Source organism: Halichoerus grypus, chromosome 5, assembly GCF_964656455.1.
Source record: "Halichoerus grypus chromosome 5, mHalGry1.hap1.1, whole genome shotgun sequence".
In the NCBI taxonomy this organism is placed as follows: Eukaryota; Metazoa; Chordata; class Mammalia; order Carnivora; family Phocidae; genus Halichoerus; species Halichoerus grypus.
In genome coordinates, this window is record NC_135716.1 from 165187681 (window position 1) to 165203882 (window position 16202).

Below are 16202 nucleotides of genomic sequence, written 5' to 3' on the forward strand. Positions count from 1 at the left end.
CAGGAATGCTGAGGGGTCAGGTGTGTGTCCGGGACAAAAGATCCAGGAGGTAAGGCCAGATTGAATAAAAACGGACCCCAGCAGAAGGGAAGGGCTGGTGGGAACAAAGACACAGAAGATCTGAAATCAGGCAGGGGATAGTGATAAACACTCCTTGTCCATCAGACAGGCGTGAGGCTGGGAGAAGTACGGCCGATGGCTCAGGGGTTCAAACGTGCTTCTTCGAAGCACACAGCCTCAGATGACTAATAAGCCTTAGGCAAATAGAATAATAAAATCATAATTTCTTAAAGCCTTAGAATTTTAGGGAACCTTATAATCTTAGGATAATTGAATGATTGGATCTCAGAGTCTTAAACCTTAAAAACTAAAGCCATTTGGGATCTCAGACTGTTTGAGGCGTCACAACCCAGCCCGCCCCACCCCTGCCCCACTAATGACAACACGCACTCTGCACTCAGGGCTCTGTACACATTATGTCACTGTCTCCATGACAACCCTGGGAAGTGGGAACTATTATTCTGCCTGATTTTCCAGAAGAAGAAACCGAGGCTCGGTGAGTGTAAGTGGTTGCTGAAGGTCGGACACCTTGTAACCAGCGCAGTCAGGACACGATCAGGACTCAGCCCACAGCTCTCAGCCTCCCGGCTAATTCGCCTCCTTGGAGGTTTCTCTGCTGAGTGCTCACCTGTCCTCCTTGCACACCTCCAGAGATGGGGAGTTCATTACCCCTCCCGAGGGCCATCCATGCAGCCCAACTGTGGACGCATCTCTCCTTCACAGAGCATCCACCTGTTGTCCCCACATCCGCCTCGGGAGACCCCAGAAGTAGACAAACCTTCACCCGGGTCTCCTGGCGGGGGAGGGGGGAGTGGTGAGCAGCTTACCTGAGGTGCGGCAGGGACCCCACAGGAGGGAAGAGGCTCAGAGAGGAAAGCCCCAGCTGCAGCCCCTCCCTGGTGAGAGAGAGCGGGGTTCACCTGAGAGAGGGAGTCAGCAGGGCCGGTGGGAGCAGGCCCACTAAGGACTAGAGAGAACAGAGCCCCGAGCACCCGGCGGAGGGGGTGAGGGATGAATGTACAATACAGAAACAACCCTCCAGCAGTCAGAGTTATGCGGCTTCATAAGAGTAGCATCCTAAGTGCTGTGCCTTTAATTTCTTGGCACTTCTCCCTGAAAACTTATTCTACAAAATCTGCCTGCGCCATCCATCCTCCCAGATGGCTTTTCAAGTGAAGCTGTTCGTTAAGTGGGAGAAGACAGGGGAGGGGCAGGGAGGAGCTCCAGCGGGAGCAGAAGTAGCAGCTTGCGGGGGCTGGGGGGTGGGTTTCCCAGGACGGAGACCCCGGGCTCAGGCTGGCTCACAATGGGCCAGGGGCCCAGTTCTAACTGCTGATGCTTTCTGAGCTCTCGCTGTCCTGTTCTGAGCACTTTAGAGACAGTTGCCCCATAAATCCGCACCACAGACTTGAGACAAACCGGGTTCTGGTACCGATGGAGCAGCCAGGACCCGAGGGACGGGAACTCGGACAAGGTCACACAGCGCGTCGCTGGATGAGGAACTGGATGGATTCCCTTCCGCCCCTGCCTTCCAGGGCCTGTTTTCCTTCCCCCTTTCCCTCCTTCGCTGGGACAGCCCAGCTCTCCGGCCAAGCTGGGCCCATGTGGGCGGCAGAAACCCTGCCCTCTCGGCGGCTCTCCCAGCGCAGCATCTGTGCTGGCCGACCTGCAGCCACGCCAGCCCCCTGCAGGCCACATGGTGCCACCTGCCCCTGCGGGTTGGGGAGCAGCACCTCCGGGCGCCCCGCGGGCCCCCCCTCCTGACGGGAACTCAGGAGAGGAAGGTGGGGACCCTTGCTGTGTGTCCCCGCGAGGCCCTGCCTCTTCGGGTCAAGAACCTCCAACACTGGGGAGTCCTCCAATACTGGGGAGTCCTCCAACACTGGGGGGTCCTCCAACACTGGGGGGTCCTCCAACACTGGGGAGTCCTCCAACACTGGGGAGTCCCGAAGAGCAGAGATGGGGACAAATGGTGTCCAAGGGCGTGGATGTGAGCTGTTCTTGTGCTCTTTTCTGACAGGAATGGGAAGGAACACAGCCCCTAAGTCCGCGCCACATACCACGTCCCTGGGGCCTTTTTCTTTTTCTTTTTTTTTTTTAAAGATTTTATTTATTCATTTGACAGAGAGAGACATAGCCAGAGAGGGAACACAAGCAGGGGAAGCAGGCCTCCCGCTGAGCAGGGAGCCCGATGCGGGGCTCGATCCCAGGACCCTGGGATCATGACCTGAGCTGAAGGCAGACGCTTAACGACTGAGCCACCCAGGCACCCCCCCGGGGCCTTTTTCATCTGTTCTAGCAAGGAAGCCTGTGGGGTCCAGCATGTCGCCTCCACTCAAAGCTGCCACCTGGTTGAGCCTGGCGTATGCTGAGGTCTTCTTCCAGTTTCCATTTGTTTCTACAGTGGCCAGACTTGCAGATTAAACGAGGACATGATAGGAACACAGGATCCGCTGGGATGTCAAGGACAGCACTAATCTTTGCTATCCTCTCCCCACTCCCTGCCCCACCCGATGTGGTATTGTTTCTGATCGTAATCCTGGCTAGAGCAGGGGACCGCTGCAAAGACTTTTGTTTTTAGAGAGATAGAGCATTGGGGGGGGTGCAGGGGTGTACAGTGGGAGAAGGACAGACAGAATCCCAAGCAGCCTCCATAGAGCCCTATGCATGACTTGAGCCGAAATCAAGAGTTGGACGCTTAACCGGCGAGCCACCCAGGTGCCCCTCAAAAGATTTTTCTTTGGCCTTCTTTACTATGTAGTTCTTACCCCACAGGCCAGGGACCCAATTTTGGGGTTATCCCAACTGCTGAGTGTATCGGTTCCAAGTATCTACTCTGGGCTTGGGGAAGGGGCCACCGGAGAGGTGGCCTATGGCCTGCTGTGAGCCCGACTAGCCAGAATGCCTTTGAATGCCTGGTCCTAGAGGTCCCCACTCTAACAGTTGGGTGGCAGGACACCCAACTGAGTCTCCAGGTGCCCATGTGGGCTCAGACTTATGCCCCACGGTCCTCAGGGACCCCCAAGGGGCTGGTTATTTCCTTTCCCCAGGGCCCAGTCACCTGAATAAATGGCCATCAGTCCCTTGGGGCAAGGACCGAGGTAATTATTATGGTATATCCTTGCCGTGCTGTTGAGGACCCTTCTTCCTAGGGGCCTGGGCACCTCTAGCTCCCACCCGTGGGCTCCGGGTCTCACAACCAGCTCAGGCGTGATCACTGAGCAAGTGATGGTTATGTTTTATTTTACTGAAGGGGCGGCCCTAAGCCGCCTCCTCCATTGTCTTGTTTTTAACTTTTAATCTGAAGACAATTATAGATCCACAGGAAGTTGCAAAAACAGTACATGGAGGCTCCACGTAACCTTCAGCTAGTTTTCCCCAATGGTTACACCTTCGCGTCAGCGACACGACGTCAAAACCAGGACATCGACACCCGTGCGACTTCTATGTATGGTTTGGTGGCATTCTGTCACATAGGCAGAAGCCACACCACACTCAAGATCAGAACCACTCCATCCCCCCCAAGCTCTCCATGGTGCCACCCCCTGTGGGCACACCTACTCTCCTCCACGCCTCCCACTCCTCCTAACCCCGTGTGATCACACTCAGCAGCTCAGTTCTCAACGAAGTGGGAATGGCGGAGCTGGTGCCCGGCCAACTCCTCTGTCTCTGCAGTCGCCGCCCCGTGCCTCTCGCCCCGCACATCCTTCCACCGTCTGCCTCGTCACACCCACCACAGGGTAGCCTCCCCTGGGGTGTCTTCCCAGGGAACCACAGATAAAATCTTTAGCAACCGAGGCACCACTTTATGCCAAGCACTCTCTGTGCCCAACCTCCCCACCAGGATGGTGACGTCTACCTGCGCAAGGGCGGGTGAGCCAGCCCCAAAGACCTTCTCACCACCGGTTTCCTTGGACCACAGACTGTGCTGGTCAGAACCTCCAGGAAGCATACACGGAGATGGGATGATACATGAAGGAGATGAGTTATGGGGAGCCCTGTGAGGAGCGAGTGCGGAGGGGGCCGGGGGCTGGCACCATCATAAGCTGCACTGCGGTTCTGATCCTCGTGAAGCAGTGAGTGGTGAGAAGGAAATAGCTGCAGAAAGCTCCCTCCTCATGGGAAGATGAGAGTTCACTTTTACCAAGCACCCGCTCTGGGCCAGGCTCTCTAAACAGTGTTTATACAGCTCCCCGGGGCACCTGGTAAGGTGGGTCCGTTTGCTTTCATTTTACAGAAGCAGAGACCGATGTTCAGAGAGCTCACCCAGCTCTCACAGGGTGGTGATCTGGGGCTGCAATCCAGTGGACTGATGCCAAAATCCATGCCCCGTCCATGGCACCACACGGGCCCCAGGGAGCAACTTGGACAGAAGCGCAGGTAGTGACCGGTCAGCCGGGACCAGCAACTGCCGCTCCCTGCCTGGCTGCACGCCCCCGGCTGCCACTTGTCCCCGTCCTGAGGCTTGCGGTCACCCGGCAATCTGATCTCTGATGCATGCTCATGCGGGGCTGTGGGTGGGGAGACACAACCCTCGTGGGCAGCTGGGCTGGGGGGGGTCTATCCAGGCAACTTTCAGGAAGGCAACTGGGTGACAAACTGGTGACAAGCCTGAGAAACATCCCTTTCCTCGATGTCCCGATTCCACCCGCAGGACCCTGCACTGAGGACGTGGTCAGGGCCCCAGGCACACGGGGCCCCCACCGGCCATCACAGCCCGACGTGTGCGAGGAAAGGGCTGCGATCCTCCACGCGCCTGCCTGATGGGTGACCACGGCGAGGTCCATATGGGTGCATCTAAATGAGGTACCATTACGAAGCTGTTAACACCACGCTTTTGAGGAATTTTCAGCGATGGGGAAAATGCTGATGATATATGGGGAGTTAAAAAAAAAACCCTGAATAGCTGAATAAATTGTATGATTCGGAGTACAGAGAATTCAGTACGTGCAGAGTGAATGGTAAAAGGGTTGGGGGAGGAGCTGGGAAGGAGGAGAGGAGGGAAGAGGGGAGGAGGGGGGAGGGAGGAGAAGGAGGGGAAGAGGATGAAGAAGGAGAAAAGTGGGAAGGGAGGGAGGAGAGGCCCCCTCTTGACCACTTGCCCTGGGTGAATGACACGTCCAGTGTCACAAAGCTAAGACACTGAGCCAGGATTTGAACCCGGGCCTGGCTGACTCAGGCCCTTCATAGCTGCCGAACTGGGGGAGCTGAGGCAGGGCTGAGGCTGGGGCATGTAAGTCTCCGGGTTCAGGCTCATTCAGCTGGGTGTCAAGGGAGTCCCAAGAGCTTCACGGGTCGTGTCACCTCTCTGAGGGTGGTAGACTCAGCAGCCGCATTTCGCAGGGAAGAAAGTTGAAGCAGTGTCTCAGCGTTCAAGGTCAATGGTGCAGGTGGAGCTAGGACCCAGGTGTCCTCTTCTTCGAGCTGCTGAGATGGGGCTGCATAGGACAGCAGACATGGACACAGGTTAGTGACAGCCCCCCTGAGAACTCCTTGCCTTAGGGCCGGAGGATTGCACACGTCTGCTTCTGGAGAGGAGAGGAGACCCCTGCCCCATGAAGCATTGCCCACCAAGGCCAGCCCAGCCCCCCCTGCAGGAAGCCTCTGTGAGGGTCTTTGGAGTTCATCTCTGTCTCATAAACTGAAGCTACCTAGCGAGGGACGGACAGCCGAGAGGCTGCCCAGTACCCCAGCCCGTGCACACCCGCATGCTTCTGCACCCAACATCTGGGAAGAGCAAACACCAGGCAGGAGGAACCACTCCCGAGGCCTCTGGGCATGCAAGGCCTCTCCTGACTCACCGCCCAACCCCCTTCCTCCCCCCCCTCCCCCGCCGCCACCAGCCATAGCCCCTGCCCCGCGCTCGTTCCCTCTCGGGCCGTGTGTCAAGTGGCACACCAGTGATGACCTGTGAGGGCTCCCTGTGCCTCCAACTGGCCCTGGGCTTTGTCCTCTGTGCCTCCTGGCACGCACTGCTTATGCTGAGGGGCACCATGTTCTGACCTGAAATATGAGGCAGCGGCGGAGCAGGGGAGTGAGGCTTCCCGGAAGGAGGAGGGAATGGAACGCCTGCCCAACCCCGCAGGCTCCCATCCCCACCCTTTCATGCCCCCCGTCTCTCCTGCTCCCCTCCTTGGGTGACTTGGGCAGGAAGCTTTAATGGGGGGCCATGCTGCACTTTGACCCCTGGAGTCTGGCTGCTCGGGCTATTTCCCAGCAGAATTTCTTTTTCTTTTTAAAGATTTTTTTTTTTTTTTTGACAGAGAGAGACACAGCGAGAGACGGAACACAAGCAGGGGGAGTGGGAGAGGGAGAAGCAGGCTTCCTGCAGAGCAGGGAGCCTGATGCGGGGCTCGATCCCAGGACCCTGAGACCATGACCCGAGCCAAAGGCAGATGCTTAACAACTGAGCCACCCAGGCGCCCTCCCAGCAGAATTTCTGCAACAGTCCATACCATGTGCGTTCATGGGGGTGGAGGGGAACACTTTGAGAATGTTAATGAACTCTGTGTGTGTGTGTGTATGTGTGTGTGTGTTGATGTGTAAAATCCTCTACAAAGTGCTTTTTTCCTCTCCATTCTCCGTAGCCCACAGAGGCCGAAAGGATGACTAGTCCCATTTTACAGGTGTCACAAAGGAGGCATGGAGAGGCAAGCTGTCTGCTCCGAGTTCCCAGCTGTCAGTGCGGTGGGCAGACTTGAACTTGGGTTTGAGGGGTGAAACACAATCACAGCCTCCCTTAGAGAGAGGAGTCCAGAATCTCTGGGCACAGGAGGAGGAGAGGGGTCATGAATGGGAAAGGCCCCAAGGTCATAAGGGTGGACAGAGTCCCCCCAGTCAACATCTGACTCTCTCCCATCTCCCTCCTTCATGGATCTTCCAGGGTCCTCAAAGCCCTCCCCAGGAGAGATGAGCAGGAGCAAAGTCCCTCTCCTCCTGAGGAGGTCAGTGAGGTGCAGTGACTCACACCTGCCCCCCACCGGGATCAGCTTGACTATGAGAATTCTTCCTTCCGATAAGCTGAGATTCCCTCCTCCACATTAACCCAGAGAATGTGCCAATTCCAGGCCCAGGGACACAGCAGCGAACGAGGTGGATGTGCCTTCATGAAACAGGCTTGGTTCACAGATACATGGAGTCAGATGAGGAAAGAGCCCAGGGTCCTGGGGGAGAGGGTCACTGATGTTGGGCCACTTCTGGCCACCACTGGGGACCGTCCACTCCTTCGGCTGACCCATGGCTGCTCAGCTTGCCTGCTCTAGGAGGTGGCGGCGGCGGGCCGGGCTCCTCCCACTTGCCCTGAGGGGTCTGCCCAGCCCTGTCTCCCTGAGTCTCGGGGGTCTTCTTGCCCTGAGGGGAGTGGTCTCCCTGCCGTGGCTGCCCCCGCCCTCCATGGACCTGCTCCGGCTTCCTGCTGTGGCCGCCATAAAAGGCAGAGTTTGCAAAGCCAATCTGAGCTCTGTCTTCCCCCTCTTTTTGCCAAAAAGCTAATTGGTTTTGCAATTAAAAAATGCGGAGAAACAGGCGATGCAATCAATTCTAGGAAAACTTGTTCGGTAATGAAGTGTTTACTTCCAACTGGGACACCTTCACCGCATATCAATCTGGGCCTCTCACACGGCGTGACGAAGACAATTCTCTCCTGCCTGACTCTCCTGAGTTGTACACGCCGGGTCCTGGAAGGGCTTCGAGGCACCATTTAGGTCTGGCCACCCATCTCTTCTTTAGACACGTATAATTGTCTTCTAGACAAAGAGACAGAGGGTCAGGGAGGTGCAGTGACTCACCCGAAATGCACAGCAAGGCGGGGCAGAGGAGAGTCCAGTCAAGGGCAACTTTGGCTCTGGGCCTCACTGCTCTTCCTGTCCCATGGCACATTGAGAAGCCAGAAAAGTCTCTGGGCTCAAAGAGAGAATGGAAGTCCTTTCTCCAGACGAAGCAACCTGGCGGACATACGGCATTCCACACACGGGCCTTGACTTATGTTCCAGTCCTACAGATGAGAAAACTGAGGGTCAGAGAAGCTCCGAAGCCTGACTGAGCCCACACAGCACAGATCTCCTGACCAGCCTTTGGGGCAGATATGTTGCACGGGGGGCGGGGGGGGGGGGTGTCTATGTATACTTGTGGGAAGAGCAGAGGCTTTGGTAGCCAGCCATCATCCATCCATCCGAATCTTTCATTCATTTAGTCACTCATTAAACAGATATTGATTGAGCATCTACTGCATGTCATGCCCTGTACTAGGGATCCAGCAATGAGCAAAGCAGCCCAAACCCACTCCCAGGGCCTTACAGTCTGGGAAATGGGGGGGGGGGACAAACTCAGGGATATAATCATGACAGTAAGTATAAAGTGGCACCTGTGGCAGGGCTGAAAAGGCAACACAGATGGAACCAGGAGAGCCTGTGATGGGGCTGTGATCTCGTGAGGGAGGGCTCCCTGGAGGAGGTGACACTGGAGCATGATCTGAGGCCTCAAGGCCACTTGTTGGCACGTCGTGGAGGGAAGCTGCCTGTGGGTTGGGCATTTAAGCAAGCTGCTGATCACAGTCCTGGAAATCCTAAGATTCCTTGATCTGACCTGAAGTTCACATTCTAGGATTCTGATTCAATATTTTGCACTTCAAAAATTCCATTAAAGTAAAAGGTTTTAAGACTGGAGAATCTAAGATCCTGGGATTCTGACTCAAGCTTTTGTAGTTTTAAGATTCTATTAAGACTTGGGAATTTAAGACTCTGGGATTTAGAAGCTGTTGGTTAGGTCCTTAGAGGCTAGGATATCAGTGTGGTGGCCTTTGTTGCTGGAGAAGGACCTGCCAGAACCTTCCATCCACGGGATGTGAGTTTTCCCCTGGCTCACAAAGTGGATGTATATGCAGCTCTTTGTGGCATGGAGAATGCAGATTTATCCTGCAGTTCCAGAGTCAGGCGCTTGCCTTATCTACATGTTCCAGTTTCCAGAATAAATATTAGAAGACAAGTCTGCAGAGATTTTCTGCGTGTACATGAGTTAATTCCTCCAGCCAGGGGCTGATCCAGACACAGATTTTAACAGGGTGCCAATCCCTCCACGCTGCAAGGCAGGGCTGGTGATGGGGCTGCCGCCAGCCCAGCAGAGGCAGAAGGGACTGAGAAGGGCCTTCGTGTGCTGAGGTTTCAGGCCCAGGTGGGAGGAGGCAGGAGGGAGAGCATCCCCCAGCTGGGGTCGGCCATGTGCGCACAGGTGGGGCCGTTCTCTGCCGGGCATCTGGGGTCTCCCGTGAACCCCTGGGTCCGGGCTCACTCGGGCTGGTGCGGCAGGAGCCTCCCCAGAGGGCTGGGAGGGGCAGGGCGGCCCCATGACGGGGCAGACACGGCGCTGGGCTCTCGCTGGGCTCCCAAGTCAGACAGACGGGGGCAGGTCTCGGCTCCCACCCACCAGCTCAGCCGTGTGACCTTGAAGAAGCCACTTCACCCCCCTGGACTCAGTTTCTTCAGTGGGACCGGTGGTCCTGACCACCCACCGCCTGGTGGTTCCCGGGACTGGAGGAGGCCCCCAGCACGGGGCACAGAATGAGCATCAGGCACAGCAAACACCCTCGTGACGCCCGCTGGGTGCCAGGCCTCGCTCGGAGCACCTCACACTGCTGTATTCTTGCCCAGCCCGGGAGGGGAGCTGGCGTGACCCCCTTCACAGAGGAGGAAACTGAGGCACGGGGAGCTTGAGTATCTTGCCCAACAGCAGGTAGTTGCTCTAAAAGCCTGCGAACAGGTTTAAAAACATTTACGTTTTCCCCACAACCCTCCTCGGTGGGTGCCAGGAATTGGCCACACGCCAGCACGGCCGCCTAGGATCGGCCCTCATTCTGCTGCGGGGACCGATGCTCGGGTTACAGCCCGGCAACAGGGAAATGGGGGGGATGCCTCCAGCCTTGGCTCATGCTGCCCTCTCCCTAGGTCACCCTTCCCCCGCCGATCCAGCCAGGGCACCCCTACTCACGCTTCGAGGCCCAGGCCCCGTGTTCTCCGTGCACAGCCCCACCCACCCCTGCACCCCTGCATCCTCCCTCGCTGCGCCTAGGGACTGTGGTGCAGGATCTGACCTCGGACCTGCTGCCTCTCTGCGCTCCTCCCTTCTTCCAGCAACATCCACCGAGTTTGGCCCCTGCCAAGTGAATCTTAACTCACTTTCCAGGAGGGAAGACCAACCCTGGGACCTTGGTATTATTTCCCCATCTTAGGAAAACTCGCACTCACAAAGGGCTTGTAATCTCCTGAGGCCACAGGCCCCACTAGCAGATAGCAGTCTGGGACCTCTGACCCCACTCTGGGCACCAGGGTCACCTGGCGGGGTTCGCAGAGCAGCCGGGCCACTCGGAGGCTGTGAGGTGCCCCCCACCATGTCAATCCCTGCTTCCTACAGCCCTGAGGACGGGAGTCTTGCCCGGTTCCCGTCGCCCCACACCCCTGCCAGTGAAGTGTGATCACTGACCGCAAGCAGATTATAAGAGCCTTGCTTGAGACATCCGGGAGATGCATCCAGGCACCAGGTAACCCACTCAGAACAACAGGTGGTAACCACGGACCCACTCTAATGCACTACCCTGGCGGGCATCAGTTCGACTCTCATGCCCTTCACTTTGAGACTCACCGGTGCTGGCTGCCTGGTTCCTGTCGATTAGCAAGCAGTTAAAAATTTATGACAAGTTGAAATTAACTGGCCACAGTGAGGCGTGAGTTTGTCTCAGGCCAAGGCTCCGCGGCCCGGGCTTCGTGAGCCTGGAAGGGGGGAGACTCTGTAAGGGAAGCACCGGCCACATGGACGCCTGGATCACCGTCCTTCAGATGCTCTGACAGGGTCTGTCCCGGCCTGGGTTCAGGCTGCCGTCCTCATGCACCTGCTTCGTGGCCCCAGCCCCCCGTCTTGCTGCCCCAGACAGATAGCTTTAGCCTGGCCTTCAAGACTCTTCATGACGCCTCTGGCCTCCCTCCACCTCGGCTCCCTCCACATACTCACCCAGCACGGGGGCCACACCGCAGTATCCCCAGCACCAGATGGAACTGGGCTCTGTCAGGCCCCTGGGCCTTTCCACATGCTGGTTCTCTCGCCCTCTCTTCTTCCTCCCTTGGCCAGTTCCTGCCAAGGGGAGGCAACTCTGTGCCCCGGCTCTTCCCTTTCCCCTGTCCCACCCCCAGACTGCTCTGGGACTCGGAGTTGCTCCCCTGCTAGCCGCCGCAGGATTCGGGAGCAGAGACAGGCTCAGGCATGTGGCAAAGGCCTGAGTCCGGGCGCCTGGCTGCAGGAAGGAAGCTCATCCTGGGCTTGCACCCCTGATCCCGGGTCCTGCCAGGAACAAGGACAGGGCTGCTTGAATGTCAAGAATGGCCCTGCAGTGCTCCTGGGGGTCCCTGTCCTTTACCACAGAGATGCTGAGACCCGAGAGGGCGAGGAGACAGTCAGACAGAAGAGCCAGGCAGGGCACAAGAGAGATGCACAAGAGCAAGGTGATGGGAAAGTGGGGGGCTGCACCCTGGAGAGAGGGGTGTCTGTGCCTGCCTCCTCCATTCACCTGAATCCAGCTTCCTGGTGATGTGGTGATGTGGGGAGTGGGGGGTTTGGAAGGGGTGTGGAGGGTGTGGGTGATGGGGGGGTGTAGGAGGGTGTGGTCAGCATGGGGGCAGCGTGGGGGGCATGGGCGGTGTGGGTGGAGGTGGGGGCGTGGGAGTGGGCAGGGGGGTGCATGCAGGGGGTGTGGAGGGCATGGGTGATGTGAGTGGTATGTGTGGCGTGGGGTATGTGGGGGGTGTGAGGTGTGTGTGTATGTGGGTGGTGTGGGGGGTGTGGGGATGTTGGTGGTATGGGGGTGTGGGGGATATGAGGGTGTGAGGGGTGTGTGTGGATGGTATGGGGGTGAGGCGGTGGGGGGCATGAAGGTGCAGGGAGTGTGGAGGGGGCATGGGTAGTGTGGGGGAGTGTGGGAGAGTATGGGCTCCATGGGGGCAGCATGGGGGTGTGGGGCGTGTGGGCAGTGTGGGGGGCGTGGGTGAATGGGGGGTGGATGATGGGGGCGGCACAAGCCCAGCCTGGGGTCAGACAGGCCCTGGTTCAAGCCCATTTCTGCCCGGCACTCACTGAATGACCTTGGATAAGTCACTCAGCCACTCCGTGCCTCAGTTTCCTCATCTGCCATATGGGGATTATGACAACACCTGCCTCTTGGGACTGCGATGTGGGTGAACGAGAGAAAGCAGGGGCAGTGTCAGTGGGGGCCTGACAGCGTGTTAGTGCCACCTGTGGACGCCCACGTCACTGGGGGTGACCGGGGCCGACCCTGGCACCGGCGTGCGGTGTGTGGGTCCACAGACGCCTTCACACACGCGTCCTCATCAGATCCCCATGTGACCAGTTTGAAGATGAGGAAGACCAGGCTCAGAGAGATGAAGAGCTTCGTGTCACGGGGAGCGCGAGGACCAGATCGAGGGGCTCTGGGCTGCCCGCGGCCCTCCCGCCGGCTCGGACGCCGCAGCGCTGGGACTGAGCGTGCTCCCCACGCGCCCCCTCCTGCGCCTGGCAGCCTGCACTAGGGAAGCATCCTTACTCACAGCTGTCAGCAGGGAGAGGTCAGGTGTGCCGCGCACGCGGGAGTGAGCCCCATCCCAGGGACTCCGGAGCCTGCGCTCCCCATCCCAACACGGAGGCCGGCCTGACACGGTGAGTGACCTCTGCCGGGGGCTCGCTCAGCTGTGCCTTTGGGGAGGAGCCGTCCTCCTGCAGGTGCAGTCGGTCTGTGTTCTTGGAACTAGACTTATTGTCCACCAGGGGATTTGGCCTGATCTCTGCTCAGCCTCAATCTTTCATATCATACGGCCCCGACTGGTGAGTTAAGTGTCTAAACTGCAGACCTAGGTGGGTAACTAAGCATTTGCAGGGGTGGGAGGGGCTCCTGGGGCACCATTCCTCCTGGGCCGAGGGATAGGCAGTGTCCAGAGGGTGGCCAGGGCACCTTCCGAGCATGGATCCCATGCAGGGTCAGAAGCTGGAGGAGAGAGAACTTTCAGGGACGGGGCAAAAGGTGGCTCCCTGGAGACTCGCAGGTCATAGGTGTTGAGGGCAGAGGCTGAGAGACCGGGTGAAGAACCAGCTCCCCCCTCTATGCCCAGAGCCCCCTCCACAGGGACATTGGGGAGTGCTAAGGGAGGAGGTCTGGTCACCTCCAGGTTCTTCCTGCCTGAGCCCAGGCTCCCAGGGCCTCCTCTGACCAATGCCCCGCACAATCCCTACCCCAGCACAGGGCTTAGGGGCACTCTCGGTAATTATCTTTAAAAGAATGTTCAAGAATGAATCCTCTTATGAAAACTCAGGTCAACAGTAATGAAAGGAAGGAATTCCTCTTTCCAGGATGACTCTGTGTTCTCTAAGACAAATGGCTATAGATCTATCACGCCAGCCCCAACTTCTCTGAGCTCCTAAGCATCCAGCTGCCTGCCCTGCTTTTCACTGGAGGCCTGGCCCGCATCTTAAACCGTACTGTCCAAAACAGGATTCTGCATTTCCTCCCCCAAGCTGCTGCTCCCCAGCTGACCAGCTCAGGGCAGGGCACAACCACCCACCCTTAGGACTCAGGCATCCACACCCCCCACATCGGAGCCATCAGCAAGTCCTAGAGGTGTGGGTGCGTATGTACACGTCCCCTTCTCAGATCAGCCCACTTACCTTTACTCCATAGACACTGCCCTGGCCCAGGCGGTTGCTAAGGCCTGCTTCCCCAACCCCCGCAGACTGCCCCCAGCTCTGCCCGGTTCTCAGCCCCACTCCCCACGGATGAGCCAGTCCCACCCACCTGCACCGCATCTCAGGCCCTGCACCATTGGGAGCACGAACATTAGACACCACACACCACTGGGCCACGTGTCCGCGGAGGTCCTGCAGGTACAAACTCTCCCACAGTTGCAAAGAAAGTCCAAAAGAAGAAACTAACGTTTACTCTCAAATTCCTTTCAGAAAGAAGTTTCTTTCCAAACAAGTCAGAACAACACAATTTCATCAAAAAAGAAAGACCCTTCCAAAAACATTAGTTGGCAACTTTACAGCACCAGAAAACTGGTGACTGACCTTTTTTCCCCTCATTTTTCAAGTGCCTGTGACAATCTCACCCCGGGCTGCCATAACATTGGGTTCTAGTCTGTCCACTGGCTTCAGTCAGGACTGTTGCATCACCATCCCCTCCAGAGCCCTGGGGGGTGGTGAGGGGGGCACCAGCATGAGGCATTCACTCCATGGACTTATTTCCGTCCGCTCGGCCCAGGCCCATGCCCCCCGCCCAACTCCCTGTCCCTCGTCTGCTCCAGGCTTGGGATTCGGGCCCAACCAGCCCCAGCCTGGGACCCCGTGGCTAAGGGAGCCGAGACAGCATCAACCATGGGTCAGCCAAGCGAGTCCTGCTCCCTGCTCTGCCTCCCACTCACTCAATGATCTGGGCCTCAGTTTCCCCAACTGTACCATGAAGGGTTGGATTGAATGTTCACCTGGTGCCTCCCTCTCTGGTGCTCCAAGAATCTCTGATTCTGGGCAGGAAGGTCTTGCTGAGATATTCGTGGGAAACGGCACCAGTCCTATCCTGACGGTCTCTCCTCGGGAGATGAGAAAGGAGATCAGACCTCGTCCTGTTTCCGATCCACGAACACCACGACCAGGAACCAGAAGACCCACCGCAAGCCCATCATGGTTGCCCTGGCCTCAGGGAGCTTTCGTTCCCGTGTGAGCGGAGCAAGATGAAGCCCTGAGCAAAAACAATATGCCCCTTCCCAGAGATGGGGGTTTTAGGAGGAACTGAGCCAGTGACAAGGAGTGGAGCCCTCCCAGGTGACAGAGCCCTGGGGGAGACAAGCCACGGGGGGGGGGGTCGGGGGAAGAAATCCGATGGCAGGAGAGGGGACCGGGGATGGGGGCAGGGAGTGTCACCATGAGCAGCAGCAGCAGCAGCAGAATCACAATAACAGCCAAGAATGAGAAGCCTACTATGCACCGGTCTCCCCGGCAAAGCCGCAAGCCCAGGGCCCGGCGTACAGTAGGTGCCGAGCGGCTGCACTGATTAATCCAGGGGCTGCCAGTGAAGTCTATCTGTGATCCTTCTGAAACCACATCTCCTCTCATTTCTGATGTCTCAGGCCAGCTGTCAGGTACTACTAGGAGTGAAACCTCTGAAAGAAAGAGAGTAGCTCTCTGGAGATACAAAGTGGGGGTTTGATCCAGGAAATAAATATGGTCCCTACCGTGGAAAGCCTCTCATCCCATGAAGGAGGCTGACCTGGAAACAAAGGGGGAACAGCATATGCGTTGTCTCTACAATTACTGCCCCTGTTTTACAAGAAGAAGATGGGGTCCCAGAGAAGTCAAGTGATTTGCCCAAGGTCACACAGCTCAGGATGGCAGACCAGGTCCAAACCCCAGGCATCCACCACTAAGGCCCAGGATCCTTCCACCACCCCACCCTGCCCCACAGAACAGGGGAGATGAGCTAGGAAAGGAAGAGGCCAGCATGGGCTGGAGGCATCAGGGAGGACTTCCTGGAGGAGGGGGAGCCCAGGCTGAGCCCTGAAGGACAGACTAGAGGAGAAGAGCATGCAGGGGGATGGAGCAGCTCCTAGTGTGCTGCCCCCAGTTCTTTAGGCCTCTGGGTCTGGAATTCTCCATGAGGAGGCTCAGGGTCTTCCTAGGGCAGGGGCCCTGGGACCCTCTCCCCAGAGCAGGGGGAGCTGTGTCCTGCCCCAGGGTGGAGGCGGCTCCCAGGTAGGGGGAGGTGGGCAGGGCGAGCAGGAGCTTCTGGGCACTTCTGTTCCCTTGGCTTCTGTCCTGGGTGCTCCTGAATGGCTGCGAGGATAGCAGTGTCCTTGCCCGTCTGCTGTGAGGGGACCGCGGTCTCACAGGCGTCGCGATGTGGCCATCAGCCCACATCCCATCAGCCAGTGATCCCCACACACGGGGCAGACCCCGTGCCCTGAAGTGTCTCCTCACCGGAGATTCCCTGCAAATCCCCCGAGTGAGCAGCACCCCGGAAGGTAAGAACCCCCGTTACGTCCACAGTCAGCCGCCCTCCCTGCTCGGCCGCGGATGCCCCTTTCCCGGTACTGAGTGCCCAGAAGGGCGACGCCGCCCGCAGG

At 57.8% G+C, this 16202-nt stretch overlaps 1 long non-coding RNA gene across 4 annotated transcripts; it reads left to right on the top strand.

The window, feature by feature from the left end:
• The first annotated feature begins 3991 nt into the window (after positions 1 to 3991).
• LOC118550382 (uncharacterized) lies at positions 3992 to 9017 on the top strand. Of its 4 annotated transcripts, XR_004924530.2 has the most exons (6): positions 3992 to 4143; positions 4298 to 4440; positions 4715 to 4866; positions 5404 to 5526; positions 6324 to 6518; positions 6648 to 9017. It is a non-coding gene; the product is annotated as an uncharacterized LOC118550382 (long non-coding RNA). The 4 variants fall into 4 exon arrangements; XR_004924528.2 differs by having other exon boundaries at positions 6324 to 9017; XR_004924529.2 differs by having other exon boundaries at positions 3992 to 4136; positions 6324 to 9017.
• Positions 9018 to 16202: the final 7185 nt, after the last annotated feature.